The sequence below is a fragment of the Carcharodon carcharias genome, chromosome 4, assembly GCF_017639515.1.
Source record: "Carcharodon carcharias isolate sCarCar2 chromosome 4, sCarCar2.pri, whole genome shotgun sequence".
Lineage (NCBI taxonomy): Eukaryota > Metazoa > Chordata > Chondrichthyes > Lamniformes > Lamnidae > Carcharodon > Carcharodon carcharias.
The window spans coordinates 77,677,111-77,692,887 of NC_054470.1; positions in this window are offsets into that span (position 1 = coordinate 77,677,111).

Consider the following 15,777-nt stretch of genomic DNA (forward strand, 5'->3'; position numbering starts at 1 on the left):
TGGTCACAGATGCTGGTGTGATGGGTGTCAGCCCCACTTTAAAGGTGCTGAGAGCACACAGAGAGAATGAGAGAACTCTGTGGTGCCTGCCTGCTACATTCTGGCAGCAATAACCAGCACTGCTGAGGTGCAGATATCAGTGATGTTCCCAGGGAATGTGAGGCTGGACCATCACTTTGGTCTGAAGGCCTTACAGAGCACAGAGAAGAAGCCCTCGACTGAGACACCTGCCTTTATCTTGTGCAGGAAGGTTTCACATCTGAGTGACAAGAACACTGCTCATCAGGACAAGGAGCTACAGGCAGGGAGACATTCTTGGGAGTTTATTGACAATGGTGAAACAGTATTACAAGTGATCAAGGCATAATGGAGGAGCGTGTCCGTTTTCAGGCTGAGGTGATAGCGCGGCATTGCAAACACCGAGGTCAACACTGACCACCATGGAGAACTTGGTCCAGGATGTCACTCCTGCACTGCTGCTTAACTCCATTGCTAATGCCATAGTTGGACTGCAAATGTGTGTATGTGGAAGGGGTGCTGGGCAGCTCGATTTCACTCCAGATACCCCTTCCACTCACGGAGTCAGCCAGGGGCCCTTAGGCACCCATAGGGAAGAGGATCAGCTGGTTAATGCTCCAGGGACAACCACCCAGATGACTCTGGGAGTAACTGGCACATCCAAATCCTATCTGTGGCCAGGCTGTGCAACTGCTCTTACCTAACTTTCATAACACTGTTGCTATGTCTTGCTGCTCCCCGGACATCCACAATGGAGGTGAAGGCAGCTTGCCGACTGTGACGTCCTGTCTGTGATGACTTTGGCAGGATCCTCTGGAGGACCGAGACCTGGAGGGGTCCTGCTGTGTGACAGTGGCACCCTCCTCAGCCTGCAAAGCTGGGTCTATGGAGGTCACAGGAAGATAGGATTTGGATGTGCCAGTTACTCCCAGAGTTATCTGGGTGGTTGTCCCTGGAGCATTAACCAGCTGATCCTCTTCCCTATGGGTGCCTAAGGGCCCCTGGCTGACTCCGTGAGTGGAAGGGGTATCTGGAGTGAAATCGAGCTGCCCAGCACCCCTTCCACATACACACTTTTGCAGTCCAACTATGGCATTAGCGATGGAGTTAAGCAGCAGTGCAGGAGTGACATCCTGGACCAAGTTCTCCATGGTGGTCAGTGTTGACCTCAGTGTTTGCAATGCCGCACTATCACCTCAGCCTGAAAACGGACACACTCCTCCATTATGCCTTGCAATCTGAGGTGTGCAGCAGACATCCCTTCCTGATGTTCCCTAGCTTGCCTTTGCAGCTCTAGCAACTGTGACATGACTGAGTCAAGATGCTCATCATCTCATCAGACTCAGCATCTTTTTGGCCTCCAGCAGTCCTCCGAGTGCCGGGGACCTGGGAATCCCTGCCTTTGCCTGTGATGTGCTCAGCAGATTGTGATCCCAAGGTCACTCTAAAGCTAGGTCCCAACGAGGTGTGTGCCTCTGTGCTGGTGGAGGGTGTGGGTGAGCGCTGTGATGGGACTTCATGGAAGGTGCCTTCAGATTCCTCTTCAGAAATTTCTTTGGAGCTTGATTGGAGGCCCTGGGTCATGGACTCTGTCAGCTGTTTGGCAGATGTGCCCACAAAAGCAAGGGGAGATAATCAGTGCGTGGCAGTGGCCTGTGAAAGAGGAAACATCACTCACGGCATGATTGTCTGATGGATGTTGCACGGCTGGACCCTCACTTGGTAGAGCACCGCCGACCTCATCGTCAGCACAGGACCGGTCCCGGCCATCACCGGCCAGCTGGATGGCTCTGTTTTCGAATTCTGTCAGAACTTTGATCTCTGGTGTCCCTCCACCTGTCTGCGACCTTCCCTCCTGTTGTGAGCCAGCTTGTCCTGAGTGGATAGAGATGTGGAGAGTATATCAGGACGCCTCCCAGGCCAGATGATAAATGTGCCTGGCCTGTGTGGGTGGTAAGTGGTCCCATGGATGGGATGAGGGTAATGATGATGTGTGTGAAAGAGTGAATGGTGATGACCCTTGCATTGGCAGTGAGTGAGGGCCCTGTGGATGTGTGAGGGTTTGTGAGTGTGTGAGTTGGGAGTGATGAAAAGAGTAACTTACCCTAGTGGAACAGAGGAGATCATTCATCCTTTTATGGCACTGGGTGGCTGTTCTCCTCTGCAGAGCGTTCGCGCTGACCACCATTGCCACTACATCTAATCTGGCTTGGTGACATTGCTACCCATCCTGCGGCCAGAGCGGGGGTAAAGCACATTCTGGAGGGGCCTCCACGGCATCTAGCAGTTGCTGAAGGGATGCGTCATTGTAGCGGGAGGTGGGAGGGAGGGCTGCAGTCTTTTTTGCCTTTGCTGGCCATGTCTCCCAGACAATATTGGTGAGAAGATGGCGATGAGCGCTTTGCTGGCAGCTGTCTTTTAAAGATGGCAGCCAGCGTGATGCAACAGCGGGTGATGGTGAGCAGGCCAATGAGACCCTGCCTGCCATGCAATCGGCATGTTTCCCAGGAATGCATAAGTAATGAGGTGGGCTCAGGAAGATACGGTGTGAAAACCCATAATTTTCATCGGCAGGTAGGACTCCATTTTATCCAACAGCAACCGCACTTAGTGCAATCCTGGGAAAATTCTGCCCAACTTGTCAATGTCCTTTTGAAGTTCTACACAGTCATCCTCACAGTTTACAATTCTCCCAAGTTTTGTACCATCCACAAACTTTGAAATTCTCCTCTGCACACCAAGATCTAGATCATATAACTACAAACCTTCTTCCAGCCTGAAAAATATCTATTAACCATTACTCTCTATTTCCTATCCCTCAGCCAAATTTATACCCATGTTGCTACTGTCCCTTTTATTCCATGACCTATAACCTTCCTCACAAGTCGGTTGAATGGCACTGTATCGAACACCTTTTGGAAGTCCGTATACAGCACATCAATGGTCTTGCCCTCATCAACCATCTCTGTTACCTCTTCAAAAAAACTCCAGCAAGTTAGTTAGACATGATTTTCCTTTAACAAATCAATGCTGACTTTTCCCCAATCAATCCACACTTTTCTATGTGATTATTCATTCTATCCCAAATAATTGTTTCTAGAAGCTTCCCCACCACCAAGTTAAACTGACTCATCTGTAATTGCAGGGCAGATCTTTACAACCTTTTTTGTAGAGATGAAGCTGTCAAGTTCAAATAAGCAACCAGCAGCAAACAATCTCCTAAACTCCTCACCACTCACAATGGCAATGCTGCAGACCCTTTTTATCCCACCCTTCAATGAGGTGTCTTTAAAAGTAGGCTGCCCGCCTGTCTGTTTTGCCTGTGCGACAAGTGCAAAATCACGCAAACAACTTAAAGTCGGGATCAATTGCCTTTTTTGTGGCCTCAAGTGGCCCTTTAATTGTTGGCAGGCGCAGCTCTGATACCCGTACACGCCTGCCAACCTGAATTGCTCATATGGGTTTCAATTCATGGGGCACTGGCACCAGTACTGGTGTAGAAGGGACCTGTTCCAGTCTGACGGGCTTCACCTGTTGGGACCAGGGTGCTGGTGAATCGAATAACTAGGGCTGTAGAGAGGGCTTTAAGCTAAATGAAGGGGGGAAGAGGTTCTGAAGAGGGAATATGTAGGCTTAGAAGGCAAAAGGATTTGGCAGCATTGCAGGGCAGCTATTTAGGTAATGATACCCAAAGTATGACGGGAAGAGACAGAATGTACAAACATAAAAAAACAGCAGCAAATAGGGTCAAAGGGGGAAAATATGGTAAAAAGGCAAAATTAATGGCTCTTTACTTAAATGCACATAGTATTCAGAACAAAATAAATGAATCACTGGCGCAAATAGAGGTTAATGGGTATGATTTTATAGCCATTACAGAGCCATAGCTATAAGGAGATCAAAGCTGGGAGCTAAAAATTCAGGGGTATGTGACTTTTTGAAAGGATAGGCCGGAAGGAAAGGGTGGTGGGTTAGCTTTATTAGTACAAGATAGAATAAGTACGATAGCAAGAAATGATCTGGGATCGGAAGATGTAGAATCCATATGGGTGGAGTTAAGAATTAACAAGGGGAAGAAGGCACTGGTGGGAGTAGGCTATAGGCCCCATAATAGTAATGATACTGTAGGACTGAGAATAAATTAGGAGGTAATGAGTGCATGTTAAAAAGGTAGTACATTAATCATGGATGACTTTAATCTTCATGTCGATTAGGAATATCAAATTGGCCTCAAGCAAGAATTCATACAATGTATTCAGGACAGTTTCCTAGAACAATATGTGGTAGATCAAACCAGGGGTCAGACTATTTTGGTTCAGGTAATGTGTAATGAGGCAGGTTTAATAAATGATCTCAGAGTAAAAGATCCGCTAGGAAACAATGACCATAACACGATAGAATTTAGTATTCAATTTGAGAGTGAGAAATTTGAGTCAGAAACAATTGTGCTAAACTTAAATAAGGGTATTTACAAAGGAGTTGGCTGGAGTGGACTGGGAAAGGAGTTTAGCAGCAAAGGTGGTTGATGAACAATGGCAGACATTTAAGAAAATAGTTAATTGCTCACAACAAAGATATATCCCAGTGAGGAAGGATTCTAGGAAGGGGATAAACAAAGCATGGTTAACCAAGGAAGTTAAGGATAGTATCAGATTGAAAGAAAAAGCATACAATGTGGTGAAGATTAGTGGAAAGCCAGAGAATTAGGAAAATTTTAAAAACCAACAAAAGATGGCCAAAAAAAGGGAGAAAATAAACTTTGTGAGCAAACTAGCAAATAATATAAAAACGGACAGTCAGAGCTCCTTTAAATATATAAAAATGAAGAGAGAGGCCAAAGCGAACATAGGCTCCTTACAGAATGAGGCTGGGGAAATAATAATGGGGAACCATGAAATGGCAGAGGAGTTAGAATCAATACTTTGCATCAGTCTTCATGGTAGAAGACACTAATAGCATTCCAAAAATACTAAATAATCAAGGGGAAAAAGTGGGGGAGGGAGTTAATTCAATAACTATCACTAAAGAAAAAGTACTAGGGGAACTAATAGGGCTAAAGGCTGACAATTCCCTTGGAACTGATGGGTTGTATCCTAGGATGTTAAAGGAAGTAGCTACAGAGACAGTGGATGCACTGGTAGTAATCTTCCAAGAATCCTTAGATTCGGGAAAAGTCCCCGAGGACTGGAAAACTGCCAATGTAACACCCTTAGTCAAAAAGGGAGGGAGACAAAAAACAGTTAACTATAGGCCAGTTGGCTTAACATCCATCATTGGGAAAATGTTGGAATCTATTATAAAGGATGTAACAGCAGTGCATTTAGAAATGCATAATATAATCAAGCAACGTTAGCATGGCTTCATGAAGGGGAAATCATGCCTGACAAATTTATTAGAATTCTTTGAAGAAGTAACAAGCAGGATAGATAAAGGGGAACCAGTAGTTGGAATATATTTGGATTTCCAAAAGGTGTTCAATAAGTTAGCACACATTAGGCTACTTAATAAGATAAGAGTTCATGGTGTTGGGGGTAGTATATTAGAATGGATAGAGAATTGGCTAACTAAAATAAGACAGAGATTTTGGATAAGGGGGTCATTTTCAGTGCCACAGGGATCAGTTCTGGGGCCAAAATTATTTACAATATATATTAATGACTTAGATGAGGGAAGTAAATGTACTATCACCAAGTTTGTGGATGACACAAAAATAGATGGGAAAGCAAGTGGTGAGGATGACACAAAAAGTATACTGAGGGATATAGAGAGGTTAAGTGAGTGGGGAAAAGCTTGGCAGATGGAATATAACGTGGGAAAATATGGCGTTATGCACTTTGGCAGGAAGAAAAGTGGAGCTGAATATTATTTAAATGGAGAAAGAGTGAAGAAAGCTGCAGCACAGAGGGCTTTGGTGATCCTCCTGCATGAATCACAAAAAGCTAGCATACAAGTTCAGCAGGTAACAGGGAAGGCAAATGGAATGTTGGCCTTTATGTCATGGTCATGCAGTTCCTTCACTATTAATTAATATTGCACAAAAATGTCTACAAATTTAAGACCCAAGCTGTTAAAGGTCTTTACAATAACTTGCTTTTTCTACAATGGGTATTTCCAAAAGGACATTGTGACTCTGCTTATGATGTTGCTCTAATTAGCTGGTTATTTTTATTTTAATTCAGTAATCTAAAATTGGTAATAGACCATGGAGCAGAGTTTGTATAGAATTTGTGCCTATTGAGGTCCATATACAAGTCATGAACAAGAATGAGACATTCAATTTTCCAGTAAATGCACATACACAGATTTAATGCACAAGTCTGTGTGGATGGACGAGTTGAATGGAAAAACAACATTTAGCAACATTAATTATAACAAAACAGATTGAACAAGTAACACAGTGGCTAGATAACTGTTCCTTTCAAAAATTGCACATATTTGAGACAAGGGGTATAAGTCATGTAAGAGAAGGGGTAGCTTCTCACAGGTGGGCTCACTGCGCTTTTTGGAGCCCTTCATCCCGAGCTGGTCCTCACCTTCATGCAGCTTCACGCAACTCTCACCTGTGGCTCCAAGTAACTGTTTGCATGTGACAGCAGTCGTACTTTGGTTAACCATTTAGTCCAGAGGGCAAACCAGTTGAGGATAGGCCAAGGTCCAATGGTCCTGAATGCAATTCAACACCTTGCTGAGGAACACATACAGCACGATGAGATATAGAACACCACCTGCTCACCCGCTGCACCTGGTTCTATCTCTGGCCATCTGGATTTGCCTTGCTGCTGGACCAAAACAGATCAAGGTGACAAAGTGAGGCTGATAATGCGCAACTCTCCCTCACTAATTCCAATTCATACACAAGTCATGTTCATCATCTTTCTCTCACAAGCGCTGTGGCAATGGATGAGTGACATAGCAGTAGGTGTGGATTTATTGGGAGCTGTAGCCCCGAACCTGCACACTGGTCGCTCAGGACACAGGGTTATTTTTCAATGGAATGAAGCAGAAATGGAACTCAGCAGACCCCTGCATGACTGAGCAGCCCTTTCCAGGACCACTCTGCACACCTCCCCAGTATGAAGAAGGGGCTAGAAAAAATGCCCCAAACATTGTCTGTTCCATCTATTCTGGCCTGCAGGCCGCAGCTGGTGGGGATCCCACAAGCACGGTCAGAAGTTGATTTCAAAAAGAAGGTAAAGGTGATGCCGGGGTCACTGTTGGTGCATGGAACATTCACACCTTCATTGACAACTCCACAGCCAAAACACCTGAGGAAAAAAAAACTACTTTCTCTTTGCTAGAGAACTGGTGAGGTACAATGTCCAGATCACAGTCCTCAGTGAGACAAATCCACCTGAGGAGTGTCAGTTCAAGGAAATCGGGGCAGATAACATATTCAAAAGAATATGTCCATGAGAATGAAGAACAGCATGAAGTTGGTGTAGGTTTTGCTGAAGACTGCAGTCAAGCAAATCATTCTTTAAAGCAAGATTTGGTGCAGATCACCGCAAATTGGAAAAGGCAATCAGAAAAGGTATTCAAAGGGGGATTGGATTGCTATCTGAAAATAGAGAATATGCAGGATAAGGCAGGGGGAGTAGGACGAGGTAGAATGCTCTTTCAGAGAGCCAGTGCAGACTCAATGGGCCAAATGGCCTCCTTCTGCACTGTAAAGATTCTGATTCTATGAAACAAATTGAGTGGTTAGTTGCAACAGCAATGGTCTCCTCTTGCTGAAGACATGCGCTGAGCATGAGCTGCTAATCACTAACACAATTTTCCATCTTCCTAATTGCAACAAGATATCTTGGGATGCACCCCATTCTATGCACTGGCATCTAATTGACATCATGGTCACCAGGAAGGAAGACAGGTGGGATAAGAACATGGGAACATAAGAACATAAGAACAGGAGTAGATCACTCGGCCCCTCGAGCCTGCTCCGCCATTCAAGAAGATCATGGCTGATCTTTTTTGTGTTTCGATTTCCACATTCCCACCTAACCCCAAAAACCTTTAATTCCCTTACCTAACAAGAATCTATCTACCGCTGCCTTAAAAGTATTCAATGACCCTGCCTCCACCACCTTCTGAGGCAGAGAATGCCAATGTCACACAACCCCCTGAGAGAAAAAAATTGTCCTCATCTCTGTCCTAAAAGGACAACCCCTAATTTTAAAACAGTGCCCCCTCATTCTGGACTCATCCACAAGAGGAAACATTCTTTTGATGTCCACCTTGTCAAGGCTGTTCAGGATCTTATATACTTGAATCAAATCACCCCTCACTCTTCTAAACTCCAGTGGAAACAAACCCAGTCTGTTCAACCTTTCCTCATAAGACAACCCACTCATTCCAGGTATCAATCAAGTAAACCTCCTTTGAACCGCCTCCAATGCATTTACATCCTTCCTTAAATAAGGAGACCAAAACTGCACACAGTATCCAAGGTGCGGTCTCACCAATGTCCTATATAACTGAAGCATAATGTCCTTACTTTTTATGTTCAATGCCTCTTGTAATAAAGGATAGCATTCCATTAGCCTTCTTAATTACTTGCTGTACTTGCATAATAACTTTTTGTGACTCGTACTAGAACACCAAGATCCATCTGCACCTCAGAATTATACAGTCGTTCTCCAGTTAAGTAATATTCTGATTTTTTGTTCTTCCTGCCAAAGTGAACAACTTCACATTTATCCACATTAAATTCCATTTGTTAGATCTTTGCCCATTCACTCAACCTATCTATATCCATCTGCAACCTCCTCATGTCCTCTTCACAACATACTTTCCCACCTACCTTTGTGTCATCTGCAAATTTAGCTACAATGTCTTCACTCCCCTCAACTAAATAATTGATGTAAATTGTAAAAAGTTGAGGCCCCAGTACAGACCCCTGTGGGACTCCACTCGTCACACCCTGCCAATCAGAAAAAGACCCATTTATGCATACCTCTGCTTTCTGCCAGCCAGCCAATCTTCTATCCATGCTAATATGTTACCCACTACACCATGCACTTCTATTTTCCATAATAACCATTAATGTGGCACCTTATCAAATGCCTTCTGGAAACCCAAGTACAGTACATCTACAGGTCCCCCTTTGTTTACTGCATGTTACTTCTTTAAAAAACTCCAATCAATTGGTTAAACTTGGTTTTCCTTTCACAAAACCATGCTGACTCTTCCCTATTGCCTTAAGCTTTTCTAAATGCCCAACTGTAACCTCCTTAATGATCAATTCTAATAACTTCCCCACAACAGGTGTCAAGCTAATTGGCCGATAGTTTCCTGTTTTCTTCCTCCCTCCTTTCTTGAATAAAGGGGCTATAGTTGCCACTTTCCAATCTGATGGAACCTTTCCAGAATCTAGCGAATTTTGGAAAATTAACACCAGCACATCAATTACCTGATTAACCACCTCTTTTAAGACCCTAGGATTTCATTCATCGGAGCCCGGAGACTTGTCAGCCTGCAGCTCCATCAATTTTCTCATCATTTCCCTGGTGATTTCGGTTTCACGGAGTTCCTTTCTCCCATTCACATCCTGATTTGCAGCTATTACTGGAATTTTTTGTTTCCTCTATAGTGAACACAAAAGCAAAATATTTGTTCAAAACAAGAACAGAAATACCTGGAAAAATTCATGAGGTCTGGTAGCATCGGCGGAGAAGAACAAAGTTGACATTTCAAGTCCTCATGACCCTTAAATAGAACGTAAAAATATTTGTTCATTTCTTCCATTATTTCCTTATTATCTACTATTAACTCCCCAATGTCACTCTCTAGAGGACCAACACTCACTTTACCTATTTTTTTCCTGTTTAAATACCTGTAGAAACTCTTGCTATCTGTTTTTACATTTCTAGCTAGCTTCCGCTCATATTCTAATTTCTTTCTCCTGATTAACCTTTTAGTCATTCTCTGCCATTCTTTATATTCTGTCAAATCATCTATTCTGCCACTCATCTTTGCAGAGTTGTATGCTTTTTCCTTAAGTTTGATGCTTTCATTAACATCTTTAGTTAACCTATATATTCTTGCAATGAAAGCCATATGCAGCTCTGACTGCTGGGCTCACCACCATCTTATCATTTCAACGCAAATTGTCAAGATCCATCCTCCTAGACATACCCCCTCCCACCCCTCCAGAGGGCATGAATGTCCAAAAGCATCTCAATGTCTCAAAGCTCAAACAGGCAGGCTAGAGGGAATCTCTCTTTGAGAATGTGAGAGTCTCCTGTGTACAGCAAGATTGGACACATTGCAACAAAGATGGCTGGGCGATTTTTTGTGATACAGTGTATTCCTCTGCTCTAGTGACCCTTAAGCTCTTGTAAGCATCAAGATTGCTTTCATCAAACCAATGAGGTGATCCAGAAATCACTAGAAGAGAAATATCACCTCTTCAGGATTTACCTCAATGACAAGTCATCATTGCACAAGCATGATGCCTACTGAAACCTTCACAGGACTGTCCAGTGCAAGATCAGACAGATGCAAGACACATGGCTGAATCAGAAAAGAAATGAACTTTTAATATGTATAAAAGCACAATACTGCAGATGCTGGAGATCTGAAAGGAAAACTCAACAGTTCTGGCAGCCTTTATGGAGAGAGAAACAGAGCTAATGTTTCGAGTCCAATATCTTCATCGGGACTGAAGAGAGGCAGAAATGTGAAGAGTTATAAGCTGCTGAGAAAAGGGGAGGATCAGCTAGAGCTAAAAGGGAAGGTCAGGGATACAAGCAGAAGGGATTAAATTTCAAAGATGTCATGGCACAAAAGGCAAAGAGAATTAGAATGATATAAATCAAGGAACAAAGCAATGGTCCAGAGTAGGTATTAATAGCAGAATAAAGGTCAGTGTTGTCTTAAAGCAAAATAGCAGAATGTGTTAGTAACAGAATAAAGCTCAGTGCTGCCTGAAATCAAAACATGAGAACGCAATTCAGACTGGCACTAGGGAAAAATATATAAAATGGAGGATAGAGTGCATGGTCTGAAGTTGTTGAACTCAATGTTGAGTCCAGAAGGCTGTAAAGCGCCTAATTGGAGAAAGAGATACTGATCCTCCAACTTGTATTGGGCTTCACTGGAACATTGCAGCAGATCAAGTACAGAAGTGTGAGCATGAGTGCAAGGTAGTGGATTGAAATGGCAAGCGACCAAGAGATTGGGGTCACGTTTGCGGACTGAACTGAGGTGTCCTGCAAAGCAGTCACCCAGCCTGCATTCGGCCTCACTAATGTAAAGGAGACTGTATTGTAAGCAGTGATTAGAATAGACTAAGTTGAACAAAGTACAAGTAAATCGCTGTTTCACCTGGAAGGACTGTTTGGGCCCTTGGACAGTGAGGAGGGAGGAGGTAATGGGGCAGTTGTTTCACCTTGTGCAATTGCATGGGTAGGTGCTGTGGAAGGGGGTGAGGTAGTGGACTGGGGTATCATGGAGGTAACAGCCCCTATAGAATGCTGATGGAGGAGATGAGGGGAAGATGTATTTGGTGGTGGCATCATGCTGGAGTTGACAGAAATGGTGGAGGATAATGCTTTGAATGCGGAAGCTGGTGGGGTCAAAAGTGAGGGTAAGGGTAACAATATCATGGTTTTGGAAGGGGTGAGGGCAGAAGTGTGGGAAATATGTCAGACATGGTGAGGGCTCTGTTAACCACAGTGGGCCTTCTCAACTGGTTTCTGTGTCTCTGTCGCATCTGTTTTGATTATGCTACTTTCCACAACAGCACTTCTGACATGTTTTCCTTTGAGAAACATAGAAATTAGGAGCAGGAATAGGTAATTTGGCCTTTCAAGTCTGCTCTGCCATTCGATATGACCATGGATGATCCTCTATGGCAAAGCCATACTCCTGCTTTCCCCCCTTACCCCTTGATGACTATCATGTCTAGAAATCTATCTATTTCATTCTTAAATATATTCAGTGACTTGGCCTCCACAGCCTCTGTGGTAGAGAATTCCACAGGTTCACAACCCTCTGAGTGAAGAAATTGCTCCTCATCTCTGTCCTAAATTGCCTACCCTGTTTCCTTAAACTGTAATCCCTTGTTCTAGACTCCCCAGACAAGGGAAACATCATCCCTGCAGCCAGTCTGTCCAATCCTGTCAGAATTTTATACATTTCAATAAGATCCCCTCTCAGAAACTCCAGTGAATACAGGCCTAGTTGACTCAATCTCTCCTCATAACACAATCTTGCCATCCCAGGAATTAGTCTGGTGAACCTTTGTTGCACCTCTTTATGGCAAGTATATCATTTCTTAGAGAAGGAGACCAAAATTGCCCACAATACTCCAGCTGCAGTCTCAGTATGGCCCCGTACAGCTGCAGTATGACATCCTTGCTCTGTGCTCAAATCCTCTCACATTGAAGGCCAGCATACCATTTGCCTTCCTAACTCCTTGCTTCACCTGCAAACTTGCTTTCAGTGATTGGTATACAAGGACACCCAGGTCCCTTTGTACATCAACATTTCCCAATCTATCACCATTTAAATAATATTCTGCCATTCTGTTTTTCCTCAACTGTGGATTCTTTCTCCACTATGGTTAACAGGGCTCTCACTGTGCCTGACCCATTTCCTGCACTTCTGCCCTCACCCTTTCCCACCCCTCCCAAAACGATGTTAAGTTTCCCTTTGTCCTCACTTTCCACCCCACCAGCCGCAGTGGTCAAAGGATTATCCTCCAACCTTTCCACCAACTCTAGCACGATGCCTCTAAACACATCATCCACTCCCCTTCCCTGTTAGCATTCTGAAGGGACCATTCCCTCTGCAACACCCTGGTCCACTCCACTATCACCCATAACTCTTCATTCCCTTCCCATGGAATCTTCCCATCCAAATGTAGGAGATGCAACATCTGCCCCTTTACCTCCTCTGACCACACTGTTCAAGGCCCCAAACACTCCATTCAGTTGAAGCACTGATTCACTTGTGCTTCTTCCAACTTAGTCTATTGCATTCGCTGCCCCCAATGCAGTCTCCTCTACATTAATGAGGCTAAACACGGACCGATTTGCAGAATACCTCATTTCAATCCACAAGCATGACCCCGATCTCCTGGTTGCTTGAAATTTCAATTCATCATCTTGCTCTTGTGCTCATATTTCTGTCCTTGGCCTGTTGAAATGTTCCAGTGAAGCCCAATGCAAACTGGAGGAACTGCTCCTCGTCTCCTGATGGGGACTATACAGCCTTCTGTACTCAACATTAAGTTCAACAACTTCAGACCATGCATTCTATCCTCCATTTCATATTTTTCCCCTCGTGCCTGTATATTATTCTCATGTTTTGTTTTCAGACAGCACTGACCTTTAATCTGCTATTAACTCATTCTGCTATTTTGCTTTCAGACAACACTGACCTTTATTCTGCTATTAACACCTACTCTGGACCAATACTTTGTTCCTTTACTACTACCATTTCCACTCTCTGCCTTTGGTTCCATGATATATTTGTAATTAAATACCGCTGCCCTCTAACCTATCCCTGACCTTCCCTTTTTGCTCCACCTGACCCCTATCTTTCTCAGCAGCATAAAACCCATCACATTTCTCTTTCACTTCAATCCCAGTGAAGAGTCATTTTGGACTTGAAACATTAATTCTGTTTGTCTCTCCGCAGATGCTGCCAGGCCTTCTGAGTTTTTCCAGCACTTTCTGGTTTTATTTTAGTGATATGCAGAGCACTAAGAATGGAAGAGATTCTACAATCTCTGAAATGTTTCTGTGTGGCCCAGGTTACTGGCTCATCACCAATCCTCCTTGCTGATGGGTCAACACTGCTCTCAGAAAATCCCTAAATTCTAGATGGTTGGCAGAGCACTTTAACTACATCCTCAAAATGCATTCATCCATCAGCGGAGAAGTAATCAACCGGCTGCCACAGGTTGCCATCAACTGTTCCCTTGAAGGTCCTCCCATGCTGTTAGAAACAGCAAATGCTATCAAATTCCTGTCAAGCGACAAGGGAGCTGATGCTATCCCAGCTGAGGTCTACAAGGCTGGAGATCAATGCCTGGTCAAGGTGCTCACTGAATTCTTTCAGCCTACATGGGAGCAAGGAACCATCCACAAGAATAGAAAGATGCCTCCATTATCCACCTGCACATGCAGAAAGGGACACACTAATTTTGCGACAATCATACAGGAATCACACTCCTCTCCATTGCTGGCAAAATATTCACCAGAACCCTTCTGAACTGCTTAATGCAAAACCTCAAACAGGAGCTGCTGCCAGAGAGTCAGTATGGTTTCAGAAAATGTCGAAAAGCCACTAATATCGTGTTTGCATAGCTCCAGGAGAAATGCCAAGAACAGAACATTCGAGACCACATTTCTTGAGAACAGCCTTCAACACAGCCAACCAAGAGGGCCTTTGGAAGATAATGGAGAGATTTGACTGTCCTGAGAAATTCAGCACATTATTCCAACAGTTCCACATCAGCCTGTTCCCGTGTGTCCTGGGTGATATTGAATCTGTTGACTCATCCCCAGTCATTAATAGAGTTAAACTGGGCTGTGCGCTAGCACTAACTCAATTCAGCATGTTTTTCTCTGCCATACTTTCCAATGCCTTCGAGAGCCACATGGATTGCAACAGTTCAGGAAGACAGATCACAAAAATGTTCTCAGGAGCAATTAGAGATGGGCAATAAATGCTGGCCCAGCCAGTGACACCCACATCCCATGAATGAATAATTTTAAAAATGATGGAGATCCTGGCATCAAAATCAGTTATCACATTGATGGGAAACTGCTGAATCTGAGACAACTCTGAGCAATGACCATGGTCTCTAGCGAGTAAAGTTTCAAAATAAAGGGTCTCCCATTTAAGACTGAAAAAAGGAGGAATTCCATTTCTCAGAAGGTTGTAAGTATTTGGAATTATCTTCCCCAGTGAACAGTAGAGGCTGGTCACTGAATATATTCAATGCTAAGTTAGACAGATTTTTGGTTGACAAGGGTGTCCTGTTTTCCAATGACTGTGCACTAGGTGCTGGATCAGTGCAATCTAGCATGGGTTTGTTCTCCAATGCATGTGACAACTTTAGCTTTAAAATCAGCATGATGAAAACTGAAGTAATATGAGACTTGGACCACGTACTAATGACATGAAAGTGAGCTCAATCACTTTCACTTCAACTGCCTCCGGAAGCTTCTGAAAATCAGATGGCAGGACAAAATAACAGATGCTAAGCTGCTCACCCAAGCTGGTGTGCCAAGCATCCACACCATACTGAAACAGTCACAACTGAGTTGGGCTGGTCATGCAGCCAGAATTCCCGACACCCGCTTCCCAAAGTAAATCTTCCGCTGAGAGCTTGAGTCTGGGCTGCACTCTCGTGGCGATCAAAGGAACGGTTACAAGGTCACTATGGGCAGAATTTTTCCCATATAGGATACGCGTGTGCCTGACCCGAATGAGAGTAAAATAGTGTGCAAAGACATCAGGTGAGTGTCCTGAAGTCGTTGCACACTCTCACGATATTCTGTTCGGCAGGTGGGCACAAGAGGGGGCAGCACATCTGCTGACAATTAAGAGGCCTATAAAGGCCCTTAATCAATTAATTAAATTGAACTTTTCACTGCCTGTCCAACCATTCGGTTGGCAGGCGGGCGAATAGGCCAAGAGGCCGTTGCATTTTTTGCGAAACCTCATCCATGGGCGGGATGAGATTTCAACCAGTGATTAAAAACTCATTTTTAACATGCCCCTGCTCATGTGACAGAGTCACAT